The following is a 12,413-nucleotide window of genomic DNA, read 5'->3' as shown; positions in this document are numbered from 1 at the left end:
CCATAGAAATGCCTATTCTTGTCCGCAATTGCAGATAAGAATAGGACATGCTCTATTATTTTTTTTATTCCGGCCCCATGTAGAATGAATGGGTCCGCACCTGTTCCGCACAATTGCGGAACGGATGCGGACCCATTCTACGGATGTGTGAATGGACCCTTAGTTTTCAAAAAGTAGCAATTCCTGGTAACTGCAGAAAATTCAAATGCAAGAATCTAAAGGAGATTTTAAATAACATCTGAATGTGTTGGTGTTTCTGTAGTGGGATAAGCAGGGCAAGAATAAAACTCAAAGTCTGAACATGTATAAAGATAGTTCCAAAACAAGCATAGACAAACGTAATATCCTGTGCACCGATAAACAGATCTCTGCCACATTCCCCACCACATCCAAGCTCCTCAGAGAGTCATTAGTATGTGCAGCAAGCCTGACAATTTCAGGATGGACCAACATGCCTGATCCACATGAGACAGGCTGCTGCTGACTCTTCTGGCAATAGCCTATAAACTTTTTCCTAGTCTAAATCAAAGCTCAGCCAAGAGAGAGAGAATTTGGCCAACGGACATATAAAGCTAAACATACATTTAAGGCTACTTTCACACTAGCGTTTTTACTGGATCCGGCAGGGTTCAACAAAAACGCTTCTGTTACTGATAATACAACCGTCTGCATCCGTTATGAACAGATCTGGTTGTATTATCTTTAGCATAGACAAGATGGATCCTTCATGAACTCCATTGATAGTCAATAGGGGAACGGATCAGTTTTCTATTGGGTCGGATTGTGTCAGAGAAAACGGTTCAGTCTCCATTGACTTGCTTTGGGGGTCATGCCGGATCCGTGTTGCTCCGCATCCCAGGACATAAAGCAAACTACAACATGTTGCGGTTTTCTCTCCGTTATAGGAACGCAGCTAAACGGAACGGAATGCATTTTGGAGCACTCCGTTCTGTTCAGTTCAATGGGGACAAAACTGAAGCGTGTTTTTTCCCCCCGTATTGACCCCCCGGTATTGCCCAGAAAACTTAAACGCTAGTGTGAAAGTAGCCTTAGATAGTTGCTCTTTCGACCTAGTGATATTTCTCCGGACTCCTCCATACCCATGCATGCTCGGCTTAGCCAAGTGTGCATGTGTTCTGAATGTGGAGAGGGGAATAAGCTACTGGTAGTCACTTGTCCAATTCTGTGTCTTATCTTTTATCACATGTTGGGTGGCACAGTTTGTGGGAGTTTAGTTTATGATGGCACTTTTTGTGGGGGCACTCAAAAGCATTATCTATGCGGCAGTCTGCCTCTCTTTATAGTCCTTACGCTATTTATACACTAGTACTAGACTGTCTATTGGAGAATGCTATAGTTTGAATGTAAAGCCAATTTTTAAAAGTCTCCTCAGTAGCCATTCTTCATAGAGGGCAATTATGATTAATAGGTGATATTAGTAGCACTGTTGATCTTTTTTTTTATGTCTTTTTTTTTTACCTTTGGGGTACGGCCACACGGTCAGGTTTCTGCATGAAGTTTTGATAACCAATATCAGGATCATGAAAGGAGGTTAAGTATACAGAACTGATACTACTCTGCAGAAACCTGACCATGTGGCCACACCCTTAGGGGTGCTTCAATATGTATTTCAGCTTCTTGGTAAATATGGAGCGCGAGACCTCCCTACTTCAGGTTTGCAGATGTGATGGTTTGGTATATCTGCTCGACAATGTACATCTGTTAAGACCTAGAGGGATTGAAATCATTGCATATCACGAAGAGAATATTACATCCATTGGGGAAATGGCCTGGTGTATGTGTCAGCAACAATATATGTGTGCTTGTCATGTATGAATACATGAAAATTAGCCAAATACTTTGTGAAGTGGCATTAGCTGAATTCATTAGTGGATATGTTGTAAAATGTCATATTGCAACGTATAGAAAGCGATCCATTATGGATATCGAAATGGTCACTGTGGACACTATGAATCCACATGAACATATTAAAGGTGTTATCCAACCCCTATAATGACCCCCAATGCCCGAGCTCCTCGTATTCATTAGACTTACCTGCTCCCCGGGACCCACATCGCTCCGGATCCCTGCAATGGCAACACCGCATCTCTCTAGACAATGCTAGGGAGGCTCATCCCCATCGCTGCCTGCTATTGGCTGCTCGCCCCTTCACCGGACGTTTTGATCCACGCGACGGGGAGATGCCAATGGCAGCTGTGCAGAGATCCGGAGCAACGCGGGTGCCAGGGAGCAGGTAAGTATAATTTATACAAGGGGCCCAGGCGTTGGGGGGTCATTATAGGGGTTGGATAACCCCTTTAATCTAAGCTGGGAGACATTATGGGCATACACAAGATGTAAAGAGATTGGTGCATATGATCTGTAAGCAGCCACAACATCATGGCGTCAGTCAAGGAGGAAAGATTGCGGTGTCCTTGTCATATTCCTGTCACGGTTTAGAATCTACAAGTAAAAGTGGAGCAGACACAAAGGTATATTTCACATTTTCATATAAATGGCATGTCTCCATGCATTTGAAAGCGATCAGTTGCTGTCACACATCAGTTTCCCAATTCTACTTTTTGCAAACCTTGATGAATTCTCTCAGAGATGTCAGGATGGTGCAGTACAGTCTGAGAGGAGAGAAAATTCTGTGACAATGGAAAGGCTGTGCTTTGACGATGGCAGCACTATGGCAGTCGACTGCTATGGAATGAATAAATACAGATGTACTGCTATCGAAGGACAGGCTAGACAAATATCATATCTTATATGACAAATGATGGCAAGTTCAGCAGGAGGTAAATGATTTCCTCTTCCTGCACATTTAACTTTTTCATTGACTCGCATTCACCATTATGTAAAGTTCTAGAAAGTTTTGTAGAGTTGTCTAAGTTGGGATTTATGACATGTTGTATTCTAAAATCTACCCAGGAGCACAGAAAAGGTGCAATATGTGACAGATGTGTAGTTATCTATATTTGTAGATACCTACAAAAGCGTGTAGTAGAAGATTGTGATTACTTATATCAGTCCTTGCATGGGATCTACTTTTAGCTGTAATGAGTCTGGAGTCAGGCCTCCCCTGCCAACACACAGTGATTGACATTATCCCTTATACAGTGGCATGCAAAAGTTTGGGCACCCCTGGTAAAAAATTACTGTTACTGTAAACAGTTAACCACGTTGAAGATGTAATAATCTCCAAAAGGCAAAGGATGAAACACACTTTTCAACATTTTGCAATATCAGTGTATTATTTTGAATAAACCTGTAATATGCATTAGCTTTCTAGGCATAGAAAACCTCTATTCTCAACATGGTAAGGCTATAGTAAGTAGTGTATATGCTAGAACACAGCGCTAGGACACAGCTCTGCCCTCAGCATGCTGATGACTAGCCCTGTCAATCAACGAAAGGGGGAGTGTGCAGAGCACAGGGGTGTTACAAAAGTAGTGCTCCAAGTATTTGGCTTCTGAAAATAGTCAAGCGAGCATTCAGCTATTTCCCACAGCAGCGAATGGCGGGTGGCCACACAAATGTGGCTGACATCCTAGAACTATACCATCAATTTCTCTGGTGGGAATAGCCCTGTAAACAACCATGCAAAGTTAGTCCAGTGTAATAAAGGGGTTATCCACAAATTAAGGTGCATTCACCACATCTGCGTCCTGGATTCCATTATGGCTTTCCGTTTTAACATGGTGATAACGGAAAATAACGGAATCCATAAGACGCAAGGACAGATCCATTCTGTATTATGACGGAATGCAAAACGGAAGCCTTTAAAAGTCATTCCGTTTTAATAGAAGTCTATGGGAATCATAATGATCCGTCCTATTTCTGGTTTGCAGAACGGAGAAAAAAGTCCTGTCGACAGGACTTTGTTTTCCGTCTTGCATAACGGGAACCAGACGGATGCGTTATGATTCCCATAGACTTCTATTAAGACGGATCAAAACGGAATGCCTCTTAAAGGCTTCCGTTTTGACTTCCCTCTTATGGATTCCGTTATTTTCCATTATAACCATGTTATAACGGAAAGCCATAACGGAATCCAGAACGCAGATGTGAACCCACTCTTAAGAGTCTAAAATCAAATATGTGGAGTAATGCACATCATTATTTCAACTAAATCAATGCTCTCCTGTGTAATTTTCACCATTTACACATTTGCCTTCATTACTCACCCCTCTGCAGTTCTGGACTCTTTAGGTACTGTGTGTGGGAAGCAGCTCGCCACATGCCACATTAACCCTTTAGTGACCAGCCTGTTTTGGGCTTTAGTGAAGAGCTATAACTTGTTTTATTTCTTTCTATACCTATGAGGGCCTGTTTTTTTACAGGGCAAGTTGTAGTTTTTAGTGGCCCCAATTTTGGGGTACATATAATGTACTGGTTAACTGTTATTATCTTTTTCTGGATCGTAATAGGAAAAAAACTGCAATATTGCCATTGTGCTTTTATAAATTTTGCGGCATTAATTTTCTATGATAACTTTACTCTCAGTACGATTACAGGGAGTGCAGAATTATTAGGCAAGTTGTATTTTTGAGGATTAATTTTATTATTGAACAACAACCATGTTCTCAATGAACCCAAAAAGCTCATTAATATCAAAGCTGAATATGTTTGGAAGTAGTTTTTAGTTTGTTTTTAGTTTTAGCTATTTTAGGGGGATATCTGTGTGTGCAGGTGACTATTACTGTGCATAATTATTAGGCAACTTAACAAAAAACAAATATATACCCATTTCAATTATTTATTTTTACCAGTGAAACCAATATAACATCTCAACATTCACAAATATACATTTCTGTCATTCAAAAACAAAACAAAAACAAATCAGTGACCAATATAGCCACCTTTCTTTGCAAGGACACTCAAAAGCCTGCCATCCATGGATTCTGTCAGTGTTTTGATCTGTTCACCATCAACATTGCGTGCAGCAGCAACCACAGCCTCCCATACACTGTTCAGAGAGGTGTACTGTTTTCCCTCCTTGTAAATCTCACATTTGATGATGGACCACAGGTTCTCAATGGGGGTTCAGATCAGGTGAACAAGGAGGCCATGTCATTAGATTTTCTTCTTTTATACCCTTTCTTGCCAGCTACGCTGTGGAGTACTTGGACGCGTGGGATGGAGCATTGTCCTGCATGAAAATCATGTTTTTCTTGAAGGATGCAGACTTCTTCCTGTACCACTGCTTGAAGAAGGTGTCTTCCAGAAACTGGCAGTAGGACTAGTAGTTGAGCTTGACTCCATCCTCAACCCGAAAAGGCCCCACAAGCTCATCTTTGATGATACCAGCCCAAACCAGTACTCCACCTCCACCTTGCTGGCGTCTGAGTCGGACTGGAGCTCTCTGCCCTTTACCAATCCAGCCACGGGCCTATCCATCTGGCCCATCAAGACTCACTCTCATTTCATCAGTCCATAAAACCTTTGAAAAATCAGTCTTGAGATATTTCTTGGCCCAGTCTTGACGTTTCAGCTTGTGTGTCTTGTTCAGTGGTGGTCGTCTTTCAGCCTTTCTTACCTTGGCCATGTCTCTGAGTATTGCACACCTTGTGCTTTTGGGCACTCCAGTGATGTTGCAGCTCTAAAATATGGCCAAACTGGTGGCAAGTGGCACGCTTGACTTTTCTCAGTTCATGGGCAGTTATTTTGCGCCTTGGTTTTTCCACACGCTTCTTGCGACCCTGTTGACTATTTTGAATGAAACGCTTGATTGTTCGATGATCACGCTTCAGAAGCTTTGCAATTTTAAGAGTGCTGCATCCCTCTGCAAGATATCTCACTATTTTTGCCTTTTCTGAGCCTGTCAAGTCCTTCTTTTGACCCATTTTGCCAAAGGAAAGGAAGTTGCCTAATAATTATGCACACCTGATATAGGGTGTTGATGTCATTAGACCACACCCCTTCTCATTACAGAGATGCACATCACCTAATATGCTTAATTGGTGGTAGGCTTTCGAGCCTATACAGCTTGGAGTAAGACAACATGCATAAAGAGGATGATGTGGTCAAAATACTAATTTGCCTAATAATTCTGCACTCCCTGTATAGTGATACCATATACATATAGTTATGGTTTTTATGTTAGGTATTAAGTTTTATTACTTTTACACAAAAAAGCCTTTTCTTTTTAATAGAAAATATTGTAGCATTGCTGCATCCCAAGACCCATAACTTTTTTTTATTTTTCTTTCTACAGAGCTGTGTGAGGGCTTGATTTTTGCAGGACAACATACTTTTGATTAGTATCATTTTGGGCTGCATAACATTGCTTTTTATGCCATTTTTGGTGGCAAATAATAAAAAAACAGCAATTCTGGCATTGCTTTTTTGTTTCTTTTTTACCGTGCAGGATAAATTACCAGATAATTGTGTAGTGCGGGTCGTTACAGAAGGGCCATGCATAAGAAGCCACTTAGATGCAAAAGTCGCTATTGACCTTGGCATCTAAAGGGTTAAATTGCTCGGATCAATGCTTTGGCCAATCCGATCAGTTAGAGCAGGAGCTATCGTTCAGTCTAGGCTGCCATAAAAAAGTGGCGGTCTAGCCTAGGACCTGTTAGTGACCTCCATAAAAAGGAGTATTGGCAGTCACTAACGGATTAAGCAACTGCATCTCCCAGGAGTGTGTTGCATTCTTCTCTTGTTAACCTCTTCTCCTGTCTTCCTCCCTTGCATCAAAAAGTGCCCGCCAAACACAGCTCACCAATTCCACTAATTAATAGCGCTATGGTATGTATTGCACCCCCAATCCTCCAGTTTTGCACCCCCAATCCTCCAGACTTATGAAACTGTCTAAGGGAAAAACAGACTTCGATACCCATAGCAACCAATCACATCACAGCTATCATTTTGTATTCTGCATTTTGTTTTTGCCAGTCTGAGCCTCTTCATCTGCTTGTCTATGAGATCTCTCCGCCAGCACTGAGGGGAGGAGAAGGGAGCAGGGAAAGCGCTGAGCATGTTAGGTCCACTTCACATATATTAGTTATGTTTGTCCAGCTGTTTTAGGCCTGGAGCCAGACCCAACTATTATATGTGCTCAGCACTTCACTGATAGAGCCGGCAAGAAAAAACAAGCATGCAGCGTTTTTCTGTCTGGCGCTATTTGGCATCTTGCGTCACAACTGATGCGCTGGATGTATGAGAACTATCCTGTAGAAAACTATGGTATCAGCTCTGGCTTCAGTTCTCCTCCAGCGTTTTCTACTTCATGCTAGAACCTGACTGCAGGACATATGCGAAGGGGGCCTTAGTCCACTACAGAAAGCCGGAGAAGGTGGGCCAGAATTTTGACCACAGATGAAACAGTAGGGGGTGCTACCAGAGAGGAAATTGTAATGTACATGTATTCTGCAGCCACACTTCATTTGAAATGCCCTATTCATTGCATAGCAGTACTTTTCATGGGATAACCCCTTTAAGGAAAAAGGGCTCTTAACAGCATAGTGTTGATATATTTATCAAATGCTTTAGTCATTAACCTAATATTGGTAGGGGTTCCTCATGATTAATGGTACATTCTAGTTTTCAGTAAAATGTCTAGTTGAAAAATACCCTATTTCAGAAATGTGTAAATACTGTTTAGACTTAGCTCAGCACGCACATAAATCATCAGCACTGTCTCCATCTGGAATGCAAAGCTGGATGAATCTCAAGAACTGACGCAGCAGCCAAGGCTTTACTCCTCACAATGTTATGTTGGTTCTCACAATTGTATTACTATTGCCTATGATAATATAAATACAAATGGAAGACATAGCACACAAATAAAATGTTTATATATACAGGTGAAACTCGAAAAATTTGAATATTGTGCAAAGTTCATTTATTTCAGTAATGCAACGTAAAAGGTGAAACTAACATATGAGATAGACTCATTACATGCAAAGTGAGATATTTCAAGCCTTTATTTGTTAGAATTTGGATGATTATGGCTTACCGCTTATGAAAACCCCAAATTCACAATCTCAGAAAATTAGAATATTGTGAAAGGTTCAATATGCTAGGCTCAGTGTCACACTCTAGTCAGCTAATTAATCCATATCCCCTGAGCAAAGGTACCTGAGCCTTTAAATTGTCTCTCAGTCTGGTTCAGTAGGAATCACAATCATGGGAAAGACTTCTGACCTGACAGTTGTGCAGGAAACCATCATTGACACCCTCCATAAGGAGGGAAAACCTCAAAAGGTAATTGCAAAAGAAGTTGGATGTTCCCAAAGTGCTGTATCAAGCACATTAATAGAAAGTTATGTGGAAGGGACAAGTGTGGAAGAAAAAGGTGCACAAGCAGCAGGGATGACCGCAGCCTGGAGAGGATTGCCAGGAAAAGGCCATTCAAAAGTGTTGGGGACTTTCACAAGGAGTGGACTGAGGCTGGAGTTAGTGCATCAAGAGCCACCAAACACAGACGGATCCTGGACATGGGCTTCAAATGTCGTATTCCTCTTGTCAAGCATCTCCTGAACAACAAACAATGTCAGAAGTGTCTTACCTGGGCTCAGTGGTCCAAAGTCCTTTTTTCTGATGAGAGCAACTTTTGCATCTCATTTGGAAACCAAGGACCCAGAGTCTGGAGGAAGAATGGAGATGCACGCAATGCAAGATGCTTGAAGTCCAGTGTGAAGTTTCCACAGTTTGTGTTGATTTGGGGAGCCATGTCATCTGCTGGTGTTGGTCCACTGCGCTTCATTAAAGGGCTTCTGTCACCCCACTAAACCGTTTTTTTTTTTTTTTTGGTTTACTTATAATCCCTATTGTGCGATTTCTGCATACATAAGCTAAATAATCATTTCAGTCTAGTAGAATTTGTTAAAAACGTAATTTTAAAATATGCAAATTACCTTGCTACCAGCAAGTAGGGCGGCTACTTGCTGGTAGCAGCCGCATCCTCCGATCCTAAAGACGCCCCCTCCGCATGTTGATTGACAGGGCCAGGGAACAAGATCGTTCTCTGCTGGCCCTGTTTGAATTCTAAATATTGCGCCTGCGCCGTATCTGTCTTCAATCGGCGCAGGTGCACTGAGACCGCTCCATCCTCAATGCGCCTGCGCCGGGTGTAGATGTGACGTCATCGGCGCATTGAGGATGGAGCTGCTGAGCGAGCGGCCGCCTGTCAGTGCGCCTGCGCCGATTGAAGACAGGTACGGCGCAGGCGCGATATTTTGAATTCAAACAGGGCCAGCAGAGGACGATCCCGTTCCCTGGCCCTGTCAATCAACATGCGGAGGGGGCGTCTTTAGGATCGGAGGATGCGGCTGCTACCAGCAAGTAGCCGCCCTACTTGCTGGTAGCAAGGTCATTTGCATATTTTAAAATTACATTTTTAACAAATTCTACTGAACCGAAATGATTATTTAGCTTATGTATGCAGAAATCGCACTATAGGGATTATAAGTTAAAAAAAACGGTTTAGTGGGGTGACAGAAGCCCTTTAAGACCAGAGTCAACGCAGCCGTCTACCAGAAAAATTTGGAGCACTTCATACTTCCTTCCGCAGACCAGCTTTATGGAGATGGTGACTTCATTTTCTAGCAGGACTTGGCACCTGCCCACACTGCTAAAAGTACCAAAACCTGGTTCAATGACCATGGGATTACTGTGCTTGATTGGCCAGCAAACTTGCCTGACCTGAACCCCATAGAGAATCTGTGGGCATTGCCAAGAGGAAGATGAGAGACATGAGACCGAACAATGCAGAAGAGCTGAAGGCTGCTATTGAAGCATCCTGGTCTTCCATAACACCTCAGCAGTGCCATAGACTGATAGAATTCATGCCACGCCGCATTGAGGCAGTAATTGATGCAAAAGGGGCCCAAACCAAGTACTGAGTACATATGCATGATTATACTTTTCAGAGGTCCTACATTTTTCTATTTAACATCCTTTTTTATTGATTTCATGTAATATTCAATTTTTTTTCTGAGATTGTGAATTTGGGGCTTTCATTAGGCTACTTTCACACTAGCGTTCGGGCGGATCCGTTCTGAACGGATCCGCCCATAATAATGCAGACGGAGGCTCCGTTCAGTACGGATCCGTCTGCATTATTTTTAGCATAGAACAGCTAAGTGTGAAAATAGCCTAGTACGGATCCGTCCAGACTTTCAATGTAAAGTCAATGGGGGACGGATCCGCTTGAAGATTGAGCCACATTGTGGCATCTTCAAACGGATCCGTCCCCATTGACTTACATTGAAAGTCTGGACGGATCCGCCCGGATCCGCACGCCTCCGCACGGCCAGGCGGACACCCGAACGCTGCAAGCAGCGTTCAGCTGTCCGCCTGTCCGTGCGGAGGCGAGCGGAGCGGAGGCTGAACGCCGCCAGACTGATGCAGTCTGAGCGGATCCGCCTCCATTCAGACTGCATCAGGGCTGGACGGCTGCGTTCGGGTCCGCTCGTGAGCTCCTTCAAACGGAGCTCACGAACGGAAACCCGAACGCTAGTGTGAAAGCAGCCTAAGCTGTAAACCATAATCATCCAAATTATAACAAATAAAGGCTTGAAATATCTCGCTTTGCATGTAATGAGTCTATCTCATATATTAGTTTCATCTTATAAGTTTTCATTGCTGAAATAAATGAACTTTTGCATGATATTCTAATTATTCAAGTTTCACACACACACATATATATATATATATATATATATACACTCACCTAAAGAATTATTAGGAACACCATACTAATACGGTGTTGGACCCCCTTTTGCCTTCAGAACTGCCTTAATTCTACGTGGCATTGATTCAACAAGGTGCTGATAGCATTCTTTAGAAATGTTGGCCCATATTGATAGGTTAGCATCTTGCAATTGATGGAGATTTGAGGGATGCACATCCAGAGCACGAAGCTCCCGTTCCACCACATCCTAAAGATGCTCTATTAGGTTGAGATCTGGTGACTGTGGGGGCCATTTTAGTACAGTGAACTCATTGTCATGTTCAAGAAACCAATTTGAAATGATTCAAGCTTTGTGACATGGTGCATTATCCTGCTGGAAGTAGCCATCAGAGGATGGGTACATGGTGGTCATGAAGGGATGGACATGGTCAGAAACAATGCTCAGGTAGCCCGTGGCATTTAAACGATGGCCAATTGGCACTAAGGGGCCTAAAGTGTGCCCAGAAAACATCCCCCACACCATTACACCACCACCACCAGCCTGCACAGTGGTAACAAGGCATGATAGATACATGTTCTCATTCTGTTTACGCCAAATTTGGACTCTACCATTTGAATGTCTCAACAGAAATCGAGACTCATCAGACCAGGCAACATTTTTCCAGTCTTCAACAGTCCAATTTTGGTGAGCTCGTGCAAATTGTAGCCTCTTTTTCCTATTTGTAGTGGAGATGAGTGGTACCTGGTGGGGTCTTCTGCTGTTGTAGCCCATCTGCCTCAAGGTTGTGCGTGTTGTGGCTTCACAAATGCTTTGCTGCATACCTCGGTGGTAACGAGTGGTTATTTCAGTCAACGTTGCTCTTCTATCAGCTTGAATCAGTCGGCCCATTCTCCTCTGACCTCTAGCATCAACAAGGCATTTTTGCCCACAGGACTGCCGCATACTGGATGTTTTTCCCTTTTCACACCATTTTTTGTAAACCCTAGAAATGGGTGTGAGTGAATATCCCAGTAACTGAGCAGATTGTAAAATACTCAGACCGGCCCGTCTGGCACCAACAACCATGCCACGCTAAAAATTGCTTAAATCACCTTTCTTTCCCATTCTGACATTCAGTTTGGAGTTCAGGAGATTGTCTTGACCAGGACCACAACCCTACATGCATTGAAGCAACTGCCATGTGAGTGGTTGACTAGATAATCGCATTAATGAGTAATAGAACAGGGAACAGGTGTTCCTAATAATTCTTTAGGTGAGTGTATATATGTAGTAAAAATAGAGCAGCACTCCAGGATAATGTGGAAAATAGCGGTTTATTCACCCATTGGTGACGCAACGTTTCGGCTCCAACGTGAAGCCTTTCTCAAGCTTGAGAAAGGCTTCATGTTGGAGCCGAAACGTTGCGTCACCAATGGGTGAATAAACCACTATTTTTCACATTATCCTGGAGTGCTGCTCTATTTTTATCCTGGAGTTCTGCTCTATTTCTTGTACTGGATTTTTGGATAAGCTTGCCCTTTTGAGCTTGCACCCACAGTATTGTTTATAGGTTGGTGCTGCCTTACTTTTTCTATTATTCATATATATATATATATATATATATATACAGTACAGACCAAAAGTTTGGACACACCTTCTCATTCAAAGAGTTTTCTTTATTGTTATGACTATGAACATTGTAGATTCACACTGAAGGCATCAAAACTATGAATTAACACATGTGGAATTATATACATAACAAAAAAGTGTGAAACAACTGAAAATATGTCA

General features: G+C 42.5%; 1 protein-coding gene across 3 annotated transcripts in view; it reads left to right on the top strand.

Annotated features, from left to right (window-relative positions):
- PCSK5 (proprotein convertase subtilisin/kexin type 5) overlaps positions 1–12,413 on the top strand; it is a 437,218-nt gene that overhangs the window by 84,908 nt on the left and 339,897 nt on the right. The window lies entirely within an intron of this gene.

Source organism: Bufo gargarizans, chromosome 1 (assembly GCF_014858855.1).
Source record: "Bufo gargarizans isolate SCDJY-AF-19 chromosome 1, ASM1485885v1, whole genome shotgun sequence".
Taxonomy (NCBI): Eukaryota; Metazoa; Chordata; class Amphibia; order Anura; family Bufonidae; genus Bufo; species Bufo gargarizans.
This window is presented reverse-complemented; position numbering and strand designations above follow the sequence as displayed.